This window comes from Gorilla gorilla, chromosome 6 (assembly GCF_029281585.2).
Source record: "Gorilla gorilla gorilla isolate KB3781 chromosome 6, NHGRI_mGorGor1-v2.1_pri, whole genome shotgun sequence".
Lineage (NCBI taxonomy): Eukaryota > Metazoa > Chordata > Mammalia > Primates > Hominidae > Gorilla > Gorilla gorilla.
In genome coordinates this window covers 133,955,667-133,978,598 of record NC_073230.2, presented here as the reverse complement: position 1 = coordinate 133,978,598, position 22,932 = coordinate 133,955,667, and the positions used below count along the sequence as shown (strand labels likewise).

At 39.0% G+C, this 22,932-nt stretch overlaps 1 protein-coding gene and 1 long non-coding RNA gene across 16 annotated transcripts in view; one reads left to right on the top strand and one right to left on the bottom strand.

Annotated features, from left to right (window-relative positions):
* LOC101124486 (uncharacterized) overlaps positions 1-20,907 on the bottom strand; it is a 248,938-nt gene extending 228,031 nt beyond the window's left edge. For 2 of the 4 annotated variants that reach the window (XR_010134762.1, XR_008667429.2), the window contains exons 1-2: positions 20,743-20,868; positions 10,394-10,499 (exon numbers count right to left, since the gene is read on the bottom strand). This is a non-coding gene — a long non-coding RNA (uncharacterized lncRNA). Of the gene's footprint in view, positions 1-10,393; positions 10,500-20,742 lie in introns of all 4 variants that reach the window. The other 2 variants (XR_008667426.2, XR_008667428.2) reach the window with 2 other exon arrangements.
* POT1 (protection of telomeres 1) overlaps positions 20,668-22,932 on the top strand; it is a 107,064-nt gene continuing 104,799 nt past the window's right edge. For 2 of the 12 annotated variants that reach the window (XM_055347505.2, XM_004046148.4), the window contains exons 1-2: positions 20,668-20,965; positions 21,760-21,944. The gene's annotated coding sequence lies outside the window, so the exon portion shown is untranslated. Of the gene's footprint in view, positions 21,302-21,759; positions 21,945-22,932 lie in introns of all 12 variants that reach the window. The other 10 variants (XM_055347504.2, XM_055347501.2, XM_063708759.1 and 7 more) reach the window with 10 other exon arrangements.

The following is a 22,932-nucleotide window of genomic DNA, read 5'->3' as shown; positions in this document are numbered from 1 at the left end:
TCTATGTGTCCATGTATTCTGATCATTTAGCTTCCATTTATAAGTGGGAACATGCAGTATTTGATTTTCTGTTCCTTTGTTAAATTGCTAAGGATAGTGGCCGCCAGCTCCATCCATATTGCTGCAAAGGACATGATCACATTTTTATGGCTGCATAGTATTCCGCTGTATATATGTATCATATTTTCTTTATCCAGTCTACCACTGATGGGCATTTAGGCTGATTCCATGACTTTGCTATTGTGAATAGTGCAGCAATGAACATACACCTGCATGTGTCTTTATGATAGAATGATTTATATTACTTTGGGTATACACCCAGTAATGGGATTGCTGGGTCAAATGGTAGTTCTGCTTTTAGGTCTTTGAGAAATCACCACAGTACTTTACACAATGATTGAACTACTTTACACTCCCACCAACAGTGTATAAGCATTCCTTTTTCTCCACAACGTAGCCAGCATCCATTATTTTTTGACTTTTTAATAATAGCCATTCTGACTAGTATGAGATGGTATCTCATTGTGGTTTTGATTTGCATTTCTCTAATGATCAGTGACATTGAGCCTTCTTTCATATGCTTATTGGCTGCATATATATCTTCTTTTGAAAAGTATCTGTTTATGTTCTTCGCCCACATTTTAATTGGGTTGTTTGTTTTATTCTTGTAAATCTGTTTAAGTTCCTTATAGATGCTGGATATTAGACCTTTATCAGATGCACAGTTAGCAAAAATCTCCCATTCTGTAGGTTGTCTGTTTATTCTGTTGATAGTTTCTTTTGCTGTGCAGAACCTCTTTAGTTTAGATTACATTTGTCAATTTTTGCTTTTGTTGCAATTGCTTTTGGTGTCTTCATCATGAATTCTTTGCCTGTTCCTATGTCCAGAATGGTATTGCCTAGGTTGTCTCCCAGGATTTTTATAGTTTTGAGTTTTACATTTAAGTCTTTGATTCATCTTCAGTTGATTTTTGTATATGGTGTAAGCAAGGTGTCCAGTTCCAATCTTCTGCATATGGCCAGCCAGTTATCCCAGCACCATTTATTGAATAGAGAGTCCTTTCTTCCTTACTTGTTTTTGTCAGCCTTGTCAAAGATCAGACAGTTGTAGGTGTGCAGTTTTATTTCTGGGCTTTCTATTCTGTTCCTTTGTTTTATGTGTCTGTTTTTGTACCCATACTATGCTGATTTGGATATTGTAGTCCCATAGTATAATTTGAAGTCTGGTAGTTTGATGCCTCCAACTTTATTCTTTTTGCTTAGGATTGCCTTAGATATTCAGGCGCTTTTTGGTTCCATAAGAATTTTAAAATAGTTTTTTTCTAGTTCTGTAAAGAATGTCATTGGTAGTTTGATAGGCATAGCATTGAATCTGTAAATTGTTTTGGGCAGTATGGCCATTTTAACGATATTGATTCTTCTTATGTATAAGCATGGAATATTTTTCCATTAATTTGTGGCATCTCTGATTTCTTTGAACAGTGTTTTCTAGTTCTCATTGTAAAGATCTTTCACCTCCCTGGTTAGCTGTATTCCTAGGTGTTTTATTCTTTTTGTGGCCATTGTGAATGGGATTGCTTTCCTGATTTGGCTCTTAGCTTGGCTGTTGTTGGTGTACAGGAATTCTAGTGATTTTTGTACGTTGGTTTTGTATCCTGAGATGTTGCTGAAGTTGTTAATCAGTTTAAGGAGGTTTGGGGCCAAGACTCTTAGGTTTTCTACATATAGAATCATGTTGTCTGCAAACAAAGATAGCTTGATTTCCTCTCTTTCTATTTCAATGCCTTTTATTTCTTTCTCTTGCCTGATTGCTCTGGCCAGGACTTCCATTACCATGGTGAACAGGAGTGGTGAGAGAGGGAATCCTTGTCTTGTGCCAGTTTTCAAGGGGAATGCTTCCAGCTTTTGCCATTCAGTATGATGTTATCTGTGGGTTTGTATAGAATAGATGATTATTCTTATTTTGAGGTTTGCTCCTTCAATATCTAGTTTATTGAGTTTTTAACATAAAGGGTGTTAAAATTTGTCAAAAGCAGTTTTTTTGCATCTCTTAAGATAATTATGTGATTTTTGTCTCTAGTTCTGTTTATGTGATGAATCACATTTATTGATGTGCATATGTCAAACCAACCTTATATCCCAGGGGTAAAGCTTACTTGACCATGGTGAATAAGCTTTTTGATGCACTGCTGGATACAGTTTGCCAGTATTTTTGTGAAGATTTTTGCATTGATATTCATCCAGGATATTGGCCTGAAGTTTTCTTTTTTTCTTGTATCTCTGCCAGGTTTCGGTATCAGGATGATGCTGGCCTCAGATAATGAGTTAGGGAGGAGTTCCTCCTCCGCAATGTTTTGGAATAGTTTCTGTAGGAATGGTACCAGCTCTCCCTCATACATCTGAAAGAATTCAGCTGTGAATCTGTCTGGTCCTGGGCTCTTTTTGGTTTGTAGGCTATTTATTACTGATTCAATTTCAGAACTTGTTATTGGTCTGTACAAAGATTCGATTTCTTCCTTGTTCAGTCTTGGAAGAGTGTGTGTCTCCAGGAATTTACTCCTTTCTTCTAGATTTTCTAGTTTGTGTGCATAAAGCTCCTCATAATATTTTCTGATAGGTATTTGTATTTGTGTGGCATCAGTTGTAATATACCCTTTGTCATTTCTAATTGTCTTTATTTGGATTTTCTCTTTTTCTCTTTATTATTCTAGCTAGCAGTCTATCTATCTTATTAACTATTTCAAATAACCAACTCCTGAATTCATTGATCTTTTGAACGGTTTTTCATGTTTCAATCTCCTTCAGTTCAGCTCTGATTTTGGTTATTTCTTGTCTTCTGCTAGTTTTGTGGTTGGTTTGCTCTTTGTTCTCTAGTTTTCTTAGTTGTTTTGTTAGGTTGTTAAATTAAAATCTTTCTAACTTGTTGATGTGGGTGTTTAGTGCTATAAATTTTCCTCTTAATATTGCATTAGCTGTGTCCCAGAGATTCTGGTATGTCGTATCCTTGTTCTCATTAGTTTTAAATAACTTCTTGATTTCTGCCTTTATTTCATTATTTACACAAAAGTCATTCAGGAGCAGATTATTTAATTTCCATGTAATTTTGTGGTCTTGAATGATTTTCTTAGTCTAGATTTCTAATTTTATTGTGCCATGGTCTGAGAGAGTGGTTGTCATGATTTCAATCCTTTTGCATTTGGTAAGCATTGTTTCATGTCTTAATTGTGGTTGATGTTAGAGTATGTGCCATGTGGCAATGAGAAGAATGTATATCCTGTTGTGTTTGGATGAAGAGTTCTGTAGATGTCTATCAGATCCATTTGATCCAGTGTTGAGTTCATGTCTTGACTTTCTTTGTTAATTTTCTGCCTCAATGATCTGTCTAATACTGTCAGTGGGGTGTTGAAGTCTCCCACTATTATTGCATGGGAGTCTAAGTCTCTTTGTAGGTTTCCAAGAACTTAATCTATAAATCTAGATGCTCCTGTGTTGGGTGCATATATATTAGAGACAGTTTGGTCTTCCTGTTGAATCAAATGTTTTACCATTGTGTAATCTCATTCTATGTCTCTTTTGGTCTTTGATGATTTAAGGTTTGTTTGTTTGCTTTGCTTTGTTTTGGAAATTAGGATTGCACCTCCTGCTTTTTTCTGTTTTCCATTTGCTTGGTAGATTTTTCTGCATTCCTTATGAATCTATGGGTTTCACTGCATGTGAGATGGGTCTCTTGAAGACAGAAAACCATTGGTTCTTGGTTCTCTGTCTGGTTTGCTACTCTGCTTTTTAACTGGGGGCATTTAGCCCATGTGCATTCAAGGTTAGTATTGATATGTGTGAATTTGATCCTGTCATCATGATGTTAGCTTACTGTTGTGCAGACTTGTTTGTGTGGTTGCTTTATAGTGTCACTGGTCTGCATACTTAAGTGTGTTTTTGTAGTGGCTGGTAATGGTCTTTTCTTTCCATATTTAGTGGTTTATTCAGGAACTCTTGTAAGGCCAGTCTAGTGGTAACAAATTCCCTCGGCATTTGCTTGTCTGAAAAAAATCTTATTTCTCATTTGCCTAAGAAGCTTATTTTGGCTGGATATGAAATTCTTTGTTGAAATTTCCTTTCCTTTAAGAATGTTGAATATTGGCCCTCAATCTCTTCTGGCTTGTAGGGTTTCTGCTGAGAAGTCTACTGCTAGTCTGATGGGCTTCCCATTGTAGTTCGCTTGACCTTTCTCTCTAGCTGCCTGTAACATTTTTTCTTTCGTTTCAACCTTGGAGAATCTGATGGCTATGTGGCTGACAGATGATTTTCTTGTGAAGTATTTTACTGATGTTCTCTGCATATCCTGAATTTGCATGTTGGTCTCTCTAGCTAGGTTGGGAAAGGTCTCAGGGATAATTTCCTGAAATGTGTTTTCCATGTTGCTTCCATTCTCTCCATCTCTTTCAAGGACACCAGTGAGTCATAGATTTGGTCTGTTTGCATAATCCCATATTTTTCAGAGGTTTTATTCATTCCTTTTCATTTTGTTTGTCCATTCTCATCTGACTGTCTTATTTTAGAAAACCAGTCCTAAAGCTCTGAGAGTCTTTCCTTCACTTGGTCTATTCTGCCATTATTACTGTGATTGCATTATGAAATTCTTGTAGTATGTTTTTCAGCTCTGATTAGTTACATTCCTTTTTTATACTGGCAATTTTGTCTGTCAGTTTCCGTATCATTTCATTGTGATTCTTAGCTTCTTTGGATTGGGTTTCAATATACCCCTGCATTGCCATGATCCATGTTCCTATCCATTTTCTGAATTCTATTTCTGTCATTTTAGCCATTTCAGCCCAATTCAAAACCCTTGCGAGAGAGCTAGTGCCATTGTTTGAAGGAAAGAAGGCACTCTAGCTTTTTAAATTGTCAGCATTTTTGCACTGGTTGATTCTCATCTGTGTGGGCTGATGTTCCTTCAGTCTTCAAAGTTGCTGTCATTTGGATTTTTTTTTCTTTTATCCTATTTGATGACCTTGAGGGTTTGATTGTGGTATAAGGTAGGTTCAGTCAACTGGCTTTATTTCTGGAAGATTTTACGGGGCCAATGCTCAACTCACAATTCCTGGATTGTGTGCCCTAACTCTGGGGGACTGGTATCGGGCCCTGACTTTGTTCTCTGGCTCCTTGAGGTTAGGAACCCACTGCACTATGGAGGTTGAGTTGCTCTCAAACCACTGTTCATAGCACTCCAATAGGTGGTGCCAGCCAAAGTGTTTCACAGGGTGATGGGAGCAGGATCCATCCTCATTCACATGTGCCCACAGCAGCAACAGTGGCAGTGTGGCAGGATGCATAATCATCCACTGCAGTAGAGTGCCAGCAAGTGCCAGGGTGCCAGCCCTCCTGCAGGTGTTTGCAGCAGCAGCAGAGGCAGCACAGCTTGAGGAAGGTGGGTGCCCTGCTGGTGACTGTGAGCAGTCACACTGGTGATAGTTTTAGCATGTGGGGTGGGGTGTTGGTGGGCAGAGGACTGTGTGCACCCTCTGTGCATTCACACACGTGGAGGTGGCCACTGAAGGTAGGGAGGGTTTGCTGTCCTCCATGCGTAGTTTCACTGCAGTGGCAGTGTTGGCACAGTGGCAGGGCACTGGTGGCAGCAGAGCTGGTGGGCATAGGGCCCACCAAGGCTCCAGCTACAATGACAGTAAGATGTTGGGCCTGGTAGAGTACACTTTGCTGGCAGCAGTGGGAGGCCAGCTTTCATGCACACATGCACTGGTGGGGCAGGGAATGAAAGATGCCCTCTGGCTTCTGATTGGCCTTGGCCAGTGAGGAACGTTGACAGTGTTACTGAGGGAGTATAGATGTGTAGGGTTCCCTGAGGCTGGCTATATCAGTATATTGAAGGCCACACACCTGCTCAAAGCCATGCTCTCTATATGACTTTCTCCTTCTGAGATCTATAATCTGCTAGCTCTCCTTGCTATTGATATAAGTGGTCTTACAGCTGACATATTGACATAGATGTTGACATAGATGGCATCAAGTCTCAAAATGGAAAGATTAATTTCACTAGTAAAGAAAAAGAGATGGCAATAGTTTCAATAGCAGGGTTCACATAATGTAGATAAGATCTATTTTTGGCTCATGGACAATAAGAACTTGCATTAATTATTTTAAGTGAAAGAAACTCATCAAATTTTCATAAGTAAAAATGGATTGACTCTTATAACTGGAAAGTCTAAAAGTAGATAACCGGATTACAACAGATGTGGGGGGGTGCGGTTGTAACACTGCCTTTGGACACTTGTGCATATCCCTTCATTCTTATATTCCTCAGCCTCTTTTCTCCAACTTCTCCCTTTACTACTTCTTAGCTCTACTTTTGTTTTAAGGGATTTTATTCTCAGCAAGCTCTATGTTTATCAAAGTTGAACTTACTTACGATCTTACAATATCTTAGTGTTTGGAAAGCCCAATGTAAGGAGAGCTTCTGTTTTTCCAGTTATTACAGCAAAATTCCCTATAGTTACCAAAGTAACTGGCTATGTGATTGTTTCTAAACATTAATTAGTGTGGCTGGGATGATGGATTTTGTTAACTGACCAGGCTTGCAGCAAATGAATGCCTATGATCATGAGGATGGGGAGTGGCGTTAACCCATCAAAATATTTATTCATTCAATCAATTAATATTACAGACTATATCCCTATCACTTAGGAGAGTGTCTATATCCTGTGACACTTTCCTAAGTGATAGGGATATAGTCTGTAATAAAATCTCTGTCAAAATGAAACTTACCTTCTAGTCACAATTATAAATGGTAAAAATAAATAAACTGGAAATATACAGTGTATTAGTCTGTTCTCATGGTGCGATGAAGAAATACCTGAGACTGAGTAAATTATAAGGAAAAGAGGTTTTATTGACTGAGTTCTGCATGGCTAAGGAGGCCTCAGGAAACTTACAATCATGGTGGAAGACACCTCTTCACGGGGCAGCAGAAGAGAGAATGAATGCCAGTGGGGAAAATGTCAGATGCTTATAAAACCATCAGCTCTTGTGAGAAATGACTATCATGAGAACACCATGGGGGAACTGCCCTCCTGATTCAGTAACCTCCCACTGGGTTCCTCCCATTACAATTCCAGATGAGATTTGGGTGGGAACACAGCCAAACCATAACATTCCACTCTGGCCCCTCCCAAATCTCATGTCCTCACACTTCGAAACATAATCATGCCTTCCCAACAGTCCCCCAAAGTCTTAATTCATTCCAGCATTAACCCAAAAGTCAACAGTTTAAAGTCTCATCTGAGATAAGACAAGTTTTCAAAACCAATCATGCCTTCCCAACCGTCCCCCAAAGTCTTAACTTATTCCAACATTAACTCAAAAGCCACATTCCAAAGTCTCATCTGAGACAAGGCAAGTCCCTTCCACCTGTAAGCCTGTAAAATCAAAACTGAATTAGTTACTTCTTAAATGTAATGGTGGTATAGACATCGGGTAAATACACCCATTCCAAATGGGAAAAATTGGCCAAAGCAAAGGGGATACAGGCCACATGCAAGTGCAAAATCCAGTGGGGCAGTCAAATCTTAAAGTTCTAAAATTATCTCCTTTGACTCCACGTCTCACATCCAGGTCACGCTGTTCCAAGAGGTGGGCTCCCATGCCCTTGGGCAGCTCTGTCCCTGTGGCTTTGCAGAGTACAGCCCCCCTGCAGGCTGCTTTCACAGGCTGGCATTTAGTGCACATGGCTGTGCAAGTACCTATGGCATTAAGTGCCTATAGCACAGTGCAAGCTGTCGGTGGATCTACCATTCTGGGGTCTGGAGGATGGTGGCCCTTTTCTCACACCTCTACTAGGCAGTACCCTGGTGGAGACTCTGTGTGGGGGCTCTGACCCCACATTTCCCTTCCATACTGCGCTGGTGGAGGTTATCCATGAGGATTCTGCCCCTGTAGCAAACTTCTTCCTGGACCTCTAGCCATTTCCATACATCCTCTGAAATCTAGGTAGAGGTTCCCAAACCTCAATTCTTGACTTCTGTGAACCTGCAGGTACAAAACCACGTGGGAGCTACCAAGGTTTGGGGCTTGCACCCTGTGAAGCAATGGCCTGAGCTGTACGTTGGCTCCTTTTAGCCATGACTGGAGTGGATGGGAAGCAGGATGCCAAGTCCCCAGGCTGCATACAGCAGGGGGGCCCTGGGCACAGCCCAGGAAACTATTTTTTCCTACTAGGCCTCTGGGTCTGTGATGGGAGGGGCTGCCAGGAAAGTCTCTGACATGCCCTGGAGACATTTTCCCTATTGTCTTGGTGATTAGCATTTGGCTCCTTATTACTTATGCAAATTTATGCAGCCCACTTGAATTTCTTCCCAAAAAATAGGATTTTCTTTTCTACTGCATAGTCAGGCTGCAAATTTTCCAAACTTTTAGGCTCTGTCACCTCTTGAGTGTTTGATGCTTAGGAATTTTGACACCGCCTTTGTAAAATCATGACTGAAACAGTGAAAGAGATCTAACTTAACCGATTCCATCTTGTTCTAACCTCCAAGCTGTCTTTGTTTATTCCTGGGCATAGGCTGAACTAACTTTGGGAGAAACTTAGTTTGTTGTTTTTAGTTTAAACAAAGATGGTAATAGCCCTTTCCCAAAGCAGACCTCCTTCTTGCCTGGTGACTAGACTAACTTTAGCCACAGGATTAGAAATTATGGTTTAGGAGTTGAAGGAGCGAAGTCGCTCACGCCTGTAATCCCAGCACTTTGGGAGGCTGAGGTGGGTGGATCACAAGGTCAGGAATTTGAGACCAACTTGGCCAATATGGTGAAACCCCATCTCTACTAAAAATACAAACAAATTATTAGCTGGGCATGATGGTACACGCCTGTAGTCCCAGCTGTGTGGGAGGCTAAGGCAGGATAATCGCTTGAACCCAGGAGGTGGAGGTTGCGGTGAGCTGAGATGGCACCACTGCACTCCAGCCTGGGTGACAGAGCGAGACTCCATCTCAAAAAAAAAAAAAAAGGAGTCATGCAACTGGAGGTTATAACATTCTGACCCTCCCTAAACTGCTCCTAAGATCAGTGCTTGAGATATTTTGCAGACCCTGCACTTGATGGACCTGCTGGCACCACCCAGATAGATACTGGCTCCTTTGATCTTGTGGCCCCCACTCAGGAACTGACTCAGTGCAAGAAGACAGCTTCTACTCCCTATGATTTCATCTCTGACCAATGAGCACTCCTGGCTCACTGGCTTCCCCGCCACCCACCAAGTTATCCTTAAAAACTGTGCCCTCCGAATGCTTAGGGAGACTGATTTGAGTAATAGTAAAACTCCAGTCTCCCACACAGCTGGCTCTGCGTGAATTACTCTTTCTCTATTGCGATTCCCGTCTTGATGAATTGGCTCTGTCTAGGCCGTGGGCAAGGTGAACTCCTTGGGCAGTTACAATTTCTTTTGCCAGATACCCTAAATCATCTCTCTCAAGTTCAAAGTTCCACAGATCTCTAGGGCAGGGACAAAATGCTACCAGTCTCTTTGCATAGCGAGTGACCTTTACTCCAGTTCATCATCTCCATCTGTGACCACCTCAGCCTGGACTTTATTGTCCATATCACTATCAGCATTTTGGTCAAAGCCACTCAACAAGTCCGTAGGAAGATTGAGAGTTGGATACATCTTCTAGACATCAAGTGGAAATAGTTAATACACAGTTGAAAACACAAGTCTGGAATTTATGAAAAATACAAATTTGGGGTGTATACATCTAGAACTGAAGATATAAAATTGGGAAGTCATAAGCATATAAACTGCACTAAGAGTGGAAAGGGAGTGATTTACCAAAGGAATGTCAAGCTGTTGTTGGATAGTGGAAGGATGAGAAGTTAAGTACAGAACACTTAGGTGCTATACATTTATTTACGTATTCTCCCACCTGGTACCAGTTTTTACTAAGTGCAAAGATTATTAGTGATTTTAGATGTCATATGTCTGTGAATTTCCTGATGTTTGACTGAAAGGAGACTGTTATTTTACTGCCAGTAACAGAAAACCAAAAACTCAAACTGACTTAAAATAATAAGGAAATTTTCTAGTTCCTGTAAGTAGAAATTAAGAGACACATGAGATTTCAGGGTTAGTTCATATAACGGCTTAACACTACCATGAAAGTTGCAGATTTTATTTTATTTTTTTAATTTACATGACATTCTGTTCAGTCAACCACAGGATTGGCTTCATTTTAAGTTGGGCTCCCTTTTGGTTGTGGAATGGCTGCCAGGAATAATCGGATTACACATTTCCTCACACAGCATCAGGAAGAGGAGAGGCTGATTTCCCATATTTCTCCAGAGAGAAAAAAAAAAAAATGTCTTAGAAATTCCAGAAAAAGTATTTCCTTACCTCTCTTTGGCCTGAATTTGTTACATGCTCATTTCTGAATCTGTAGCTATAGCAATGAAGACAGGATTTTTCTGCTCCAGGATAGACAGTTTGATATAAAGGGTATCTGGCCAAAATGGAAAGAAAAGAAGCATTTTTACTATGAGGGAAATTAAGGAGGAGATTGATCAAGATTAATATCATTGGTATTTGGATGTATAATATGGATAGAATTAGCAGATTATCTAGAAGTGGCAGAAAATTATTGATGGTCAGATATAAATAACAAGAAAAAAGGAATACATTTCTTTATTAATATTTCCTTTCAGTCTAATAGACTTACAAGAGTCTATTAAGCAAACATGCCTCTATACTTATGACTGGTTTACACCATCCTCATGTGAAAATAAGTAAGAGTACCAAAGTATTTCTTTTTCTCCATCTGTTCTGTTCCTTTGGCTGTGCCAGACTCTGACGCCAAGTTCTGGGTTGAATATATCCTAATTAAACTGAAGTTTTTCAAATGTGATTGTATAGTAATCACTTCTATTCTGCTCTAATCATAGAAAAGATATCTTGGAGTAATTTTTTACTATTGAGAATTAGGTAAGAGGGACAACACAAATGAGATTTTATTATCTTATTAATACAGTAGCTGTAAACTTATCCTTCTAACAATACATAGTCTTTGATGGGCAAATTGTGGGGAGGAAAGGTAAACTCACATTTAGCTATAGAAAGTCTCAATATTATTGCACATAAGTGAAAAATAAATAAGCTATCCACAATTTTCATCAAGGAGACTATATATTGACTTTCCCATTTCCCATAGAAGTGTATGAATGTAATGAATAGAGGCAAATTTAATTTAAATTAATAAGAAGGTTCGGACAAAGTTACAAAATGTCTTTCTGTGTTAAAAGTGCATTTTCACCCTAAAACAAATGGTTCTCAATTACTTCAAATAAGCATAATGAATCTAAAAAACATGCAAACTCTTAATTAGCTTTCTATTATTTAAAACTATTCATTATAAAGTTTCTAAAATTGTGCCAATTTTTGATCATTCAAAAAACAAGAGGAAGACAAAGAAAAATATCAGGCTAACAAATTGCTGTCTGCTTCTGTGCTCTCCAGCTTAGAGCTGGTCCATTATTTTCAAAACAAATTAACTATCAACGGTTTTTTAAAAATCTAAGATTACATAGAAAAGAGGCTGCAGACATGGGCATTATTACAGATTTTCCCAGGACATATCTTCATGATATAAAATGTAAGATATGTAAATGAAGGGGACATTAAATTCAAGACATAAACCCCTACTTCCACAGTGTAAAGGAGGTGAAAGATCCTCTTTGACTAGTCTACTTTCTGTCTATTAATTTCCAGCAATTTTTTTCTTTTTCTTTTCCTTCATGTGCCTTTTGTGTGGGCTGCCTCAATTAGAAACGCAGCAATCTGACATAAACCAAGCTCCTCACTGGTTTTCTCAAAAATTTCACTCATTCTTAAGCATTCTGTGAGCTCAATAACTTTTCTAAAGATTTTTTCTTTGGATTGAATGTGCGTACAGCATAGGCATCAAAGAGTGGCATCTCTTCTGGGAAACATACATACTCTCTTGGTTTTTCTGGTTCAGTTTATTTTCTTTTTCTCTTGCTTCCCCATCTTTACAGAGAAACCTGAAGAACCAATCATTTGTTAGGCAACATAGTTCTTCTCACACATAGGCACCTGGAGGGTCTTGGCTGTTACTATAAGCAGATTTGTCAAAGAATATGTTTCTGAATAAACACTCAGAATTATCACTCAAAATAATTTTCCTAAATGCAGTTTTTTAAAAAAAAATTCAATAAATATCTTTCGTGTAATTTAACCAAAATTTATGTCTGTTGAGATAGTCTATTTTAACCTTGTGCCTTTTACACACTGAGTCACCTAGGTGCCACGTGGCATGGCTCAAAATTAGAAAATGACCCATTTCTCTCCCCTATGAAAATTTTGCCTCTCCTTGCTTAGTCTGTGCCTTGCTGCATATACTTCGATCCTCTGTTATGCTAATTTGACTTTGAGGCTTTTATTTTCTTTCCAGTCATTCATTTTTCCCTTAGTGCATGGCTTGTCTCAGCATTTCTCAGACAGTGCTTTTCATCGTATTTGTTTTCATTCACTCTAAGTCATTACCCTATCAGATGTAGTGAGAAGGGAGCTTAAAAGTGACCCAACCTGATTAAAAAATAGCCTCTGTTGCTGAGAGAAAAGATGGCATGAGGGATCTTAATCTCCAAAGAGTACTGGAGATAGACCTCTTGTTTAAACATTCTAATTAGAAACTATCTAATTCAAAAATCACTTGCCTTTATTAGCCTATGTAAACTTACAAAATTTGAATCTTGACTAATGTATGACATTACACTACACTCAAAAGTTTTTTCATTTTACTTGTAATTTACAAAATATGGTCTTTGAACCACTGGTAGGCCATACAGATTCTCCGTGTTATTCATGGAATAAAGATATATAATGCTCATGTTTATAATGTAGTTTCTCTACTTTTCTGGCATAAATAAGAAATCTGCCTGCTTTTCATCATCATAGACAACCTCGCTGGTGTCGATCGAAAATCAGTCTTTCTTCATAGCAATCCTACCGATGATTTCCAAGCGTTGCTATATTGAAGTTAATGAAATGTGTTCTCCATTGGCCTGTGGACCACTGGAGAGAGAACTGGTTAGTGAATCATTAGGCATGGTGTCTTAACCATTCATTAATCAAGTATTTACTGCCTGCAAAACGAACAAAACAGGCTGAAATCCCTACTACTGTGGAGCTTACCTTTTAGTGTGGAACACAATTAAAAGGGTCAGTTTTACAGTATGTTAGAAGATGACTAGTGCTCTGGGGAAAAAGAAAAGGGTGGCAAAACTCTGGAGGGATGTGTGTGCAAATTTAAATACAGTGGTCAGTTTGGCTGCTTTGACAAGGTTATATTTGAGGAAAATTCCTGACATAACTGGGGAAATTAGTAAGGGAAGAGTATTCTAGCATTCCACTCTAAGACTCCAGAAAAAGAGCAAGGAAGCCAGTCTGTCTCAAGTGAGTGAACATAAGGGGTAAATTCCGAAGGATAGCAGAGGGATTAGATCACTTAAAGGACTTTGACTTTGACCCTGACAGTCCTGCAGAACCCTTGTAGTGTTCTGAGCAGAGGAGCAAATGATCTGACCTGCTGTTCTTGATGAGAACGGAGCAATAATTGTGTGTGGGCAGGAAGTGAAGAGTAAGGAATCACGGGGACCCTCTAGGATGCTATTGCAGAAATCCAGTCCAGAGGGTATGGTGACTTGGATCACAGTGGTAGTGGTGGAGGTGATATGCATCGGTCTGATTCTGTACACATTTTAAGAAGAAAGCCAATAGAAATTCCTGAGTGTTATCTGTTAAAATGCTATTGGTTGCAAGTAACAGAAATTTAACAAAAACCAATAAACACTGGTGGAATTCATAAGTATCACATGGCAGCTAGAGTTTTAACTCCTTTTGAAGAACATTTAACTCCTTTTGAAGAACTATGTCAAATATACTAAAGATACTAAGAACCCAGCAAACTACTCCGTCTTTTTCTCTGGGGTTGCATGGTGTCTGGTTTTGCTTCTCTGTATATATCTGATTCATCCTTCTTTGCAGTTTGTTTTTTTCTGCCTTTTCATGCTGTTATGGACAACGGTCACCCTAGCCTCCTATTTGCCCTTGCAAATCAAGTGTCAAGGCCAACTCACTGGTACACAAATGACCAAAGTCATTTACTGGATTCTTTTTTATTTTATTTTTTTGAGACGGAGTCTCACTCTGCCGCCAGGCTGGATTGCAGTGGTGCCATCTCGGCTCACTGCAACCTCCACCTCCCAGCTTCAAGCGATTCTTCTGCCTCAGCCTCTTGAGTAACTGGGACTACAGGCATGCACCACCACGCCCAGCTAATTTTTGTATTTTTAGTAGAGACAGGGGTTTCACTGTATTGGCCAGGATGGTCTTGATCTCTTGACCTCGTGATCCACCCACCTTGGCCTCCCAAAGTTCTGGGATTACAGGTGTGAGCCATTGCGCCTGGCCCAATTTACTGGGTTCTTAAGAGACAGATTGTAACTGGCTCCATCCAGGTAATAGATCGGCTGCCTCAGGAGTCAAGTGATCAGGTGATTATCTCGGTCCAGCCTATAGTCAGGATGGAACAGGATCAAGTGCATAATATCAACATGGCTACATATACAGACTTCTGTGTTTGGAAGGCAGCTGTTAGTGGAGTGTGAACTGCATAAACATGCAAAATGTTGTATATATGGTTATCAGATAATTTTACCACTAGAGGATGCTTAAATACGAGTCTTTCAAAAAACTTTTGGTTTAGTTATTTTTAGTCATGTGGCTAAGTGATAAAAGTAGTGAAAAAAACCTTTAATTAAAAAAAAAGCAGCTAGTCATTTAAATTATTCATTCAACAATAACCAGTGTGATCATTTTATGAATATCATTTCAGATATCTCTGTATAATACATAGAATCAGAATTAAGCTACTGGCCAGGAAGACAGAATTAATTTAAAATAAAAGAATCATAGATGATATTTTAAATTAAAAGTATTAATTTAAATTTTATTTGAATTAACCAAAAGAGAAAACAGTTTAAGTAAAACTGAAGGGATGATTAAACTTTAGATAAATGATTTTTTTCCCCAACAAAACACATAAATTCTTATAAGAATCCTCTGATCTGGAAGAAAGCGAGCTGGAAGAAGAAAGTGCCCATTCGTGTTATAGCACTGAGATGAGCCATGGCCTTTTATTTATTCTCAGGAAACAGCCAACTCTGAGTCTTGAGGGTGCTCAGGCTGACTTTTAGCAGCAGAACATCTAATTCACTGACAAGCCTTGAAGGCTTACTCTGTGCTTAGAAAGAGGTGAATATATATCTATAAAAATAAAATTATATGCCATAGATGAGAAAATTTAAAGAAAAAGATCCCTGTCTTTTCAGAATCACTAGAGAGATTACAGTGATTATACAGAGTCTTGAATTTCACAAATTGTTAGACAACTAAGGGAAAGAACATGGCATAGCCAAACACTTGTAAATATTACCGGAGCCATAGCTGTAATTTATTTCTAATCCAAATCAAGGCACAGAAAGAAAATAAAAAAGAAAACAGGACACATCTGAAGAAGGTTAATTACATGCCTAGAAAAGAGACCATCTGAGAGGCAAACATTCAGGGGAGATGGTGCCCTGACCACAAATGTGAACATCCACATATATTTCTCCAGTAGACTATGACATGAAACTCACATGACTTGATTATGTTAGGTTGTAGGATCATCCAAAAAATTTTCTATGTTGAAATTCCATGCTTTCCCAACAACCAAGTGTTTATAATTTGGTTCCTCATAAGTACTGATATTAAGATAATGCCATATTCCAGATAGATAGCTAATAATTTAAAACATTTGGTTGGAATTTAATACATTTGTATTACCAGGTTTTTTAAAAAATATCAATGTGAGTTTGTTTAATGCGAGCCAGTTTCACCAGTCACACTCTGAGTATTTTTTTGTGTCTAATATCTGAGCATGATCACATAAAATCATTGCCTGTATGAGGGTTATATCTGTGGCAGTCTAGGGATAGCAAAAGAAGTGATGAGTTTCACCTGAAGAGCAAAATTAAGGCTGACTACAGGGTTTAGAGAGTATTTAAGAAAAAAATATATGTTTTGATTAGCCCATAGTTTTTTATGCTTGAAGCCATATATTTTTATAGGACTGAAATGTACTACAGGTAACTAAAATTTGCCTTGATTATATTGCTGTATTTTCATCTCTGCTTAATTCTTACTTCTCAGGAAGGCCTAATGTGACCTTTCTATCTAGGTCAGTTTCTTCCATTACATACTTTCCTAGTACCATGATTATTCTTTGTATCTCACATCATAATCGAAATTTTGCATTGGTTTATCTGAATTTTAAAAAGATATTCTGTCTCCACTGCAAGATCCAAATCAGCCAGGGCCATGCCTGGTTGTGTTTAACTTATTGTTAGATGGCCCTGCTCAATTTCAGGTACTTGGTAAATGTTCCCTGAATATTTATTAAGTTTACATAATGCCTTTTTTAAAACATATTAAAAACATGTTATCAGAAATGGTGGCTCACATCTGTAATCCCAGCATTTTGGGAGGCCAAGGTGGGAGGGTCACTTGAACCCGAAGTTTGTGACCAGCCTGGGAAGCATAGTGAGACTTCACGTCTGCTAAAAATAATTAGCGGAGCACAGTGTTGCCTGCCTATAGTCCCAGCTACTCAAGAGGCTGAAGTGGGAGGATCGCTTGAGTCTGGGAGACTGAGGATACAGTGAGAGCTAGGATCTTCCCACTGTATGCCAGCCAGGGCAACAGAGTAAGACCCTGTCTCAAAAAAAAAAAAAAAAAGAAAGAAAGAAAGAGAAAATGTTATACATGAGGTATATGAGGAAACATTTATATTTTTTGGGAAGTCATACATTTCTTATAGTCTTTCAACAAGAGAAAGTTCGTATTTGTAATTCATTCATATGGATCAATACACTATAATATATTGACCTACTTATAGTTTATAATTAAAATTTGAATATAGGTTACTTTTTTCCTTGGACAATTCTTTTTTTTTTTTTTGAGACAGAATCTTGCTCTGTCGGCCAGGCTGGAGTGCAGTGGCACGATCTCGACTCACAGCAACCTCTGCCTCCTGGGCTCAACCAATTCTCCTGCCTCAGCCTCCAGAGTAGCTGGGATTACAGGGGTGTGCCACTAGGCCCAGCTAATTTTTTTCATATTTTTAGTAGAGACGGGGATTCACCATGTTGGCCAGGCTGGTCTTGAACTCCTGACCTCAGGTAATCCACCCGCCTCGGTCTCCCAAAGTGCTGGGATTATATGCGCGAGCCACCATACCTGGCCCAACAATTCTTAAAATGAGTAGCAATTGAAGGAAAGACAATTTTTTAACTGATGAGGATTTTTTTTTTTTTTTTGAGACAGAGTCTCGCACTGTTTCCCGGGCTGGAGTGCAATGGTGTGATCTCAGCTCACTGCAACCTCCACCTCCTGGGTTCAAGTGATTGTCCTGTCTCAGCCTCCCGAGTAGCTGGGATTACAGGTGCCCGCCACCACACCTGGCTAATTTTTTGTATTTTCTGTAGAGACAGGTTTTCACTATGTTGGCCAGGCTGGTCTCGAACTCCTGATCTTGTGATCTGCCTGGTTCGGCGTCCCAAAGTGCTGGGATTACAGGTGTGAGCCACTGTGCCTGGCCTAGGATATTTTAAATAATAAATTAAAAAGATTTATTATTAAAGTACAAAAGCTTTTGAGAGACCTCTTCAATGGATAATAATGTTTTCTCAATTTGTGGTACCTAATATTATGTTTTAAAAATATCTTTATTTTGCTTCCTAGTATGCACTGAATGATTACATGCTTTACCATTTAAATTTGTAACTTAAACATACATTTGAGAAAAAATTATGTTTGATTTATCTCCTGGCTCAGCTACATAACAATATAAAAATTTGATGCTTTATTGAAATAGGATTTTACAAATCCATTTAGATGTTCATTAGGATTGGGCAGAAAGAATATTAGACACAAGGAAATGAACTTCAACTAATGTAGCCTAGCTATTATTCCTAGAAAATCTCAGGAGTAAGAAGATGATATTGTCAGGCTCTAGAGATACAACCTGATGATAACAGCTTGCAGGACAGATGGACTGCAAACAGGAATGGGTTAATCACCCCACAACTAATGCAAAGGAAATGAATTTGAAGTGCTGGACATGTTAGGCAATTCAATTTTACATGTAGACATTAACAAGTAAATAGTAAAGGATAATATGAAAATGCTATGAGAGGGAAGATGTGTCAGAAATTTGCAGACTAATTTCTTTCAAGTTTGATTTATTTATAATAACTATACTGAATCCTTATATTTATACATCACTTAAAAATTACCCATTCTGCTTTTGGTCTTCATTATTTATTAATGAAAATTTAATTTTAACTTTTCTTAAAATGAACATTTTTACATTGCAGATTTTATATAAAAACTTTTTTCATTGCACCTTTAAAAGTCATAACTTCTAATAACAATTACATTAATTGTTAGCCTTAGAGTAGCTTTTTTATGCTGCTTCAACAGGCATAGAACAATAGCAATGGATTGTTTTGGCATTAATATGTCTTCATTGCCTTATTCAGTTGATTCAATCTCTTTTTTTCCTCTCTTATTATCTTAAATTGTATTGTATATTCATGAGCAATTTTCTTCATTTGTGGAAATTAATTGCTAATGTGAGGGAAAGCATTACAGGCTCTGGAGCCTCTGCCACTAATTGGGAGATTATGCAGAAGAAATAAGATTGGAAGTTACTTGAACGTGTAGGAAGTGTTGTGTCCCACAGGAACTGAGAACAACCACTTTAACAAAATAAAAGGACTTACGTATACCTCTATTAGACATCTTCATCACATTCTATAGAACATGGATACTTACAGGCTAAACAGATTATGAGAAATTTTAAAAGATTCAGTTGGTAGAAGGTAAGAGGAAAACTAGGACCATGTTGTAGCACAAAGAGTATTTTCAAAAATATGAGACTAAAAATGTCCTTTTGGGTTAGCAATAAAGAGTTCTTCAGTGGTTTTTCTAAGGGCAGTTTAAGTGTAATGGGGTGGTGGGGGGCAGGGGTGGGATGGAGGGGTGGAAGTCAGAAGTAAGATAAACAGTTTTCCTCAGCATTTGTTCATTCAACAAATATTTAGTACCCACAGAGGAGTGTGAGACTGACTGGGCAACATAGTGAGAACTCGTCTCCACAAAATTTTTTAAAAAAATTAGCCGGGTGTGGTGGCCTGTGCCTGTAGTCCCAGCTACTTAGAAGGCTGAGGTCAGAGGATAGCTTGAACCCAGGAGTTCCAGGCTGCAGTGAGCTATGATCCCGCCACTGCACTCCAGCCTGGGCGACAGAGCAAGAGCCTGGGAGAATGTGTTTAAATGGTGACGGGAAAGAATGAATAAAAGAAGGAAAGCTTAAAATACATTAACAGAAAATATATTGATGATGATGGAAGGGAGATGAAATTGGTCAGGGTCCAAAGCCCATGTGGAGGGCTTCACATAAAAAAGGAGGAATAGTATTTCTCAGCCGGATGCAGCCAGAGATGGAAGGAGGATAGCATCTAAACCTTCCCTATAGTTTTCCTCAAATGGACAGCTCCTGAGTTCATGCACTTGTCACACCGGCTTCTGCGTGGGATATAACTACAGGGATGGGGAGGGGAAACAGGAGATGGGCTAATACTGAATGCTTCCTGTTGATTAAAAAGGCACTTCAAACATAGTTAGCTGGCTGGGCGCGGTGGCTCATGTCTGCAATCCCAGCACTTTGGGAGGCCAAGGTGGGCGGATCACAAGGTCAGGAGTTCGAGACCAGCCTGGCCAAAATGGGAAACCCCGTCTCTACTAAACAAATACAAAAATTAGCCAGGCATGGTGGCCTGCGCCTGTAATCCCAGCTACTAGGGAGTCTGAGGCAGGAGAATTGCTTGAACCCGGGAGGTGGGGGTTGCAGTTAGCCGAGTTCGCGCCATTGCACTCCAGCCTGGCGACAGAGCGAGATTCCGTCTCAAAAAAAAAAAAAAAAGAAAAAAGTTGGCTATATCCTCCTGCAAATATGTATATAAAGAAGATATTTTAGTTCAAATTAGCCTTGGAAATATTCATGTAATTCTTTATTACATTTAGTTGCACACTAGGATGATTTCACTTAAATGATTGAAGGCATATATCTGAAATTAGCAGAGAATTCATGTTTAACAATTTATCATTATAAATTATAAATTATAATATTTATCAATTATGTTATAATAAATATTAAATAAACTATAATAAACCTAAATTATACCACAAAATCATGGCCCTATAAAACAATGACAAGGTTAATCAAATCTGTCTGAAAATAGCAAGACTCAATGGTGGCATTATGCCAATGCCCGAAATTACTATAAAAACTCCCAAATAACATTGTTATCCTTGTAAATGCTTCCTTGTAAAGACTGCAGTAGGTGCCTATTTCTTGGAGGAAGAGAACTGGACATTAAAAGAAAGGCTCTGCCTACAGGAGCTTCCAATCTACCAAAGGGAAGCTCAAATCCCGCCCAGCGGACCCGCCCGCTTCCCCTAAGCTTGCCTCCCGCCACGAAAGCTGGAAAGTCACCGGGGGCGGAGCTAAGGGGAGCTGCGAGAATTCCGGGGGATGTGACCGGACTGGGCGGGGCCTGTACCTTGGCCCTGCGCTCCCGTTGACGTCGCATCCTGTCAGTATTTAGCCAAACCTCCAGGCGCCATCAGTGTGTGAACCGTTACGCAGCTGGTCCACCGCGGGCGGAGAACAAACGGCTATGCCAAGGGATCCTGCACGCATGCGTGGAGCTGGACCGTCAGCGTGCGTGTGACGTCAACTGCGCGCCCGCCTAAACTCTTCCTAGGGTTCTTTCTAGAGTACGGGTGAGTGAAATTTGTAAGGTTTGGTGTGTTCATTTGAGTGGGTGCCAGACGTAACGGGCCCGGGATTGAATTAGTTTAGATCAAAATTTGATGTAATTATCGCAGAGAAACGCTTTCTTACGAGTGTTTATCTCGAGCCTGCTGTGTTCCGCGTCTTTCTTGGTGTTTTGGGAGAAGCAGACAGGAGTTAAGTCCAAGTCCCCGCCCTCACAGAGCTCAGGTGGCTTGGGGGAAGGTTGGTGCGCAAACATTAAAATTAGATATCGACACTAGTGAGTGTCCCCGTCAAGAGGTCTGTGAAATAAGGTTGAGCCTACGATGCAGAAGTTAATCTCAGTTCAGTAATTTTTGTTTCTTCGTTTATTTAGCGGGTGAAGGGAGGGGCCACAGAAACATGTTGGAGTACGATGCTTTTGGTGCACAATTTGCCTATACAATATTACAGCTCCCGTGGGGGTTAAAAAAAAAACACGATTTTTCAGCCTCCCTCTTCCCCAATAAATTTTACATTATAAAGCACAATGTTAAAGGCGTTTGTTAGTGACGTTACAGATCTTAAAACTGGCTTTTTGGAGGTACTTTTACGCAGCTAAGTAGAAAATGGTTAAGTTTCAGTTCCTTGGAAGAATGTTTTGTATTGATCTTTGCAATAAAATTGTAAAATAATCCATCCTCCTGTCACCCCCAACCCCGAACCGTGTTAACTATAATCAGGAAAAGCATAACTAAGTCAAAGAGACTTAAAGCAAATTATTGACTTCATTTTGGGTAAAACACTGGTTTTGTATCTTCAGCAGCAAGTTGTCAAATTCCCTAGTTGAATTTGCTTTGGACATCAGTGTGAAGCAGAACTGATATGCCACTTGAATTAATAAAGGAAGTCAATGGGGTGCCTGAAGTTCAGCCGCTGAGTGAATTACATAAAGTAGATTTCGGATCCCTACAGCCAGGTTACAATTATAGCAAGAAATATATTCAGGTAAGAATTTCTATGACTCAGAATGCTTTTTCCTACTAAAAGGAATGCAGTTTTTAAATGTTGAGTTTATTTATGGGAACTGGTTTAGGTATGGTTTTTATCTTTGTCATAACATTTGAGATTGAATATTTCAATAAGTTATTCAGTACTTATTTAGCGAACAATTATCAAATTCATGTGTGAAACATTGGAGTAAGTTTCTGAGGTACAAAGATGAATAAATATAGTCCCGGAACTAAAGATAATCACATTTCTGTGGGGTCTGACAGATCAATCACCTGATCTCCAATTAAAATTAATAGGTGTGATATTAGCATTGTGATGTGTGAACATGAGAGAGCTTTTGGTTCTGACAGATCACGAAAGTTGAGCTGGAACTTACGGGATAACAGACTGTGCTGTACCTTCCTTTGAGGTAAAAAGCAGTCCTTATGTGCATGTTGAGGAATTTGGATATTACTCTAAAAGCTATGGGAAGTCTTCAGTAGGTTTTAGCAGGAGAAAGACATGATTTACTTTGAGTTCAAAAAACTTTGCTTCTAGGTAGAGAATATATTGGTGAATGCAAGATTAGAGGAAAGATGTTTAGTTAAGAGGCAATTACAGTAATTTAGGTGAGAGTTGATGATGATCTGGGCCAGTGGCAGAGGGGATGATGGGAAGGATATTGAAAAAAGATAGTAATAATAATAACTAAAGTTAACATTCATTGCATTTTTTTCCATGCGTTAGGTAGTTTTTACGTATATTATTTAATCATCACAAAGACCTATGAGATAGGTACTGTTATTAAAGACACTGTGTTTCAGAAAGGTTAAGCAATTTGCCTGAGATCATATTGATGATATGTAGTAGAGCAGGAATTTGAATATAGATGATTTCCTTTAGACTTGACAGGATAAAGAAGCAGAATCAGTAGGTCTTAGAGAACAATTAGACTAGAGTGGCAAAGAGAAATTCAGGAAACTTCTGTTTCTAATTCCTAGCC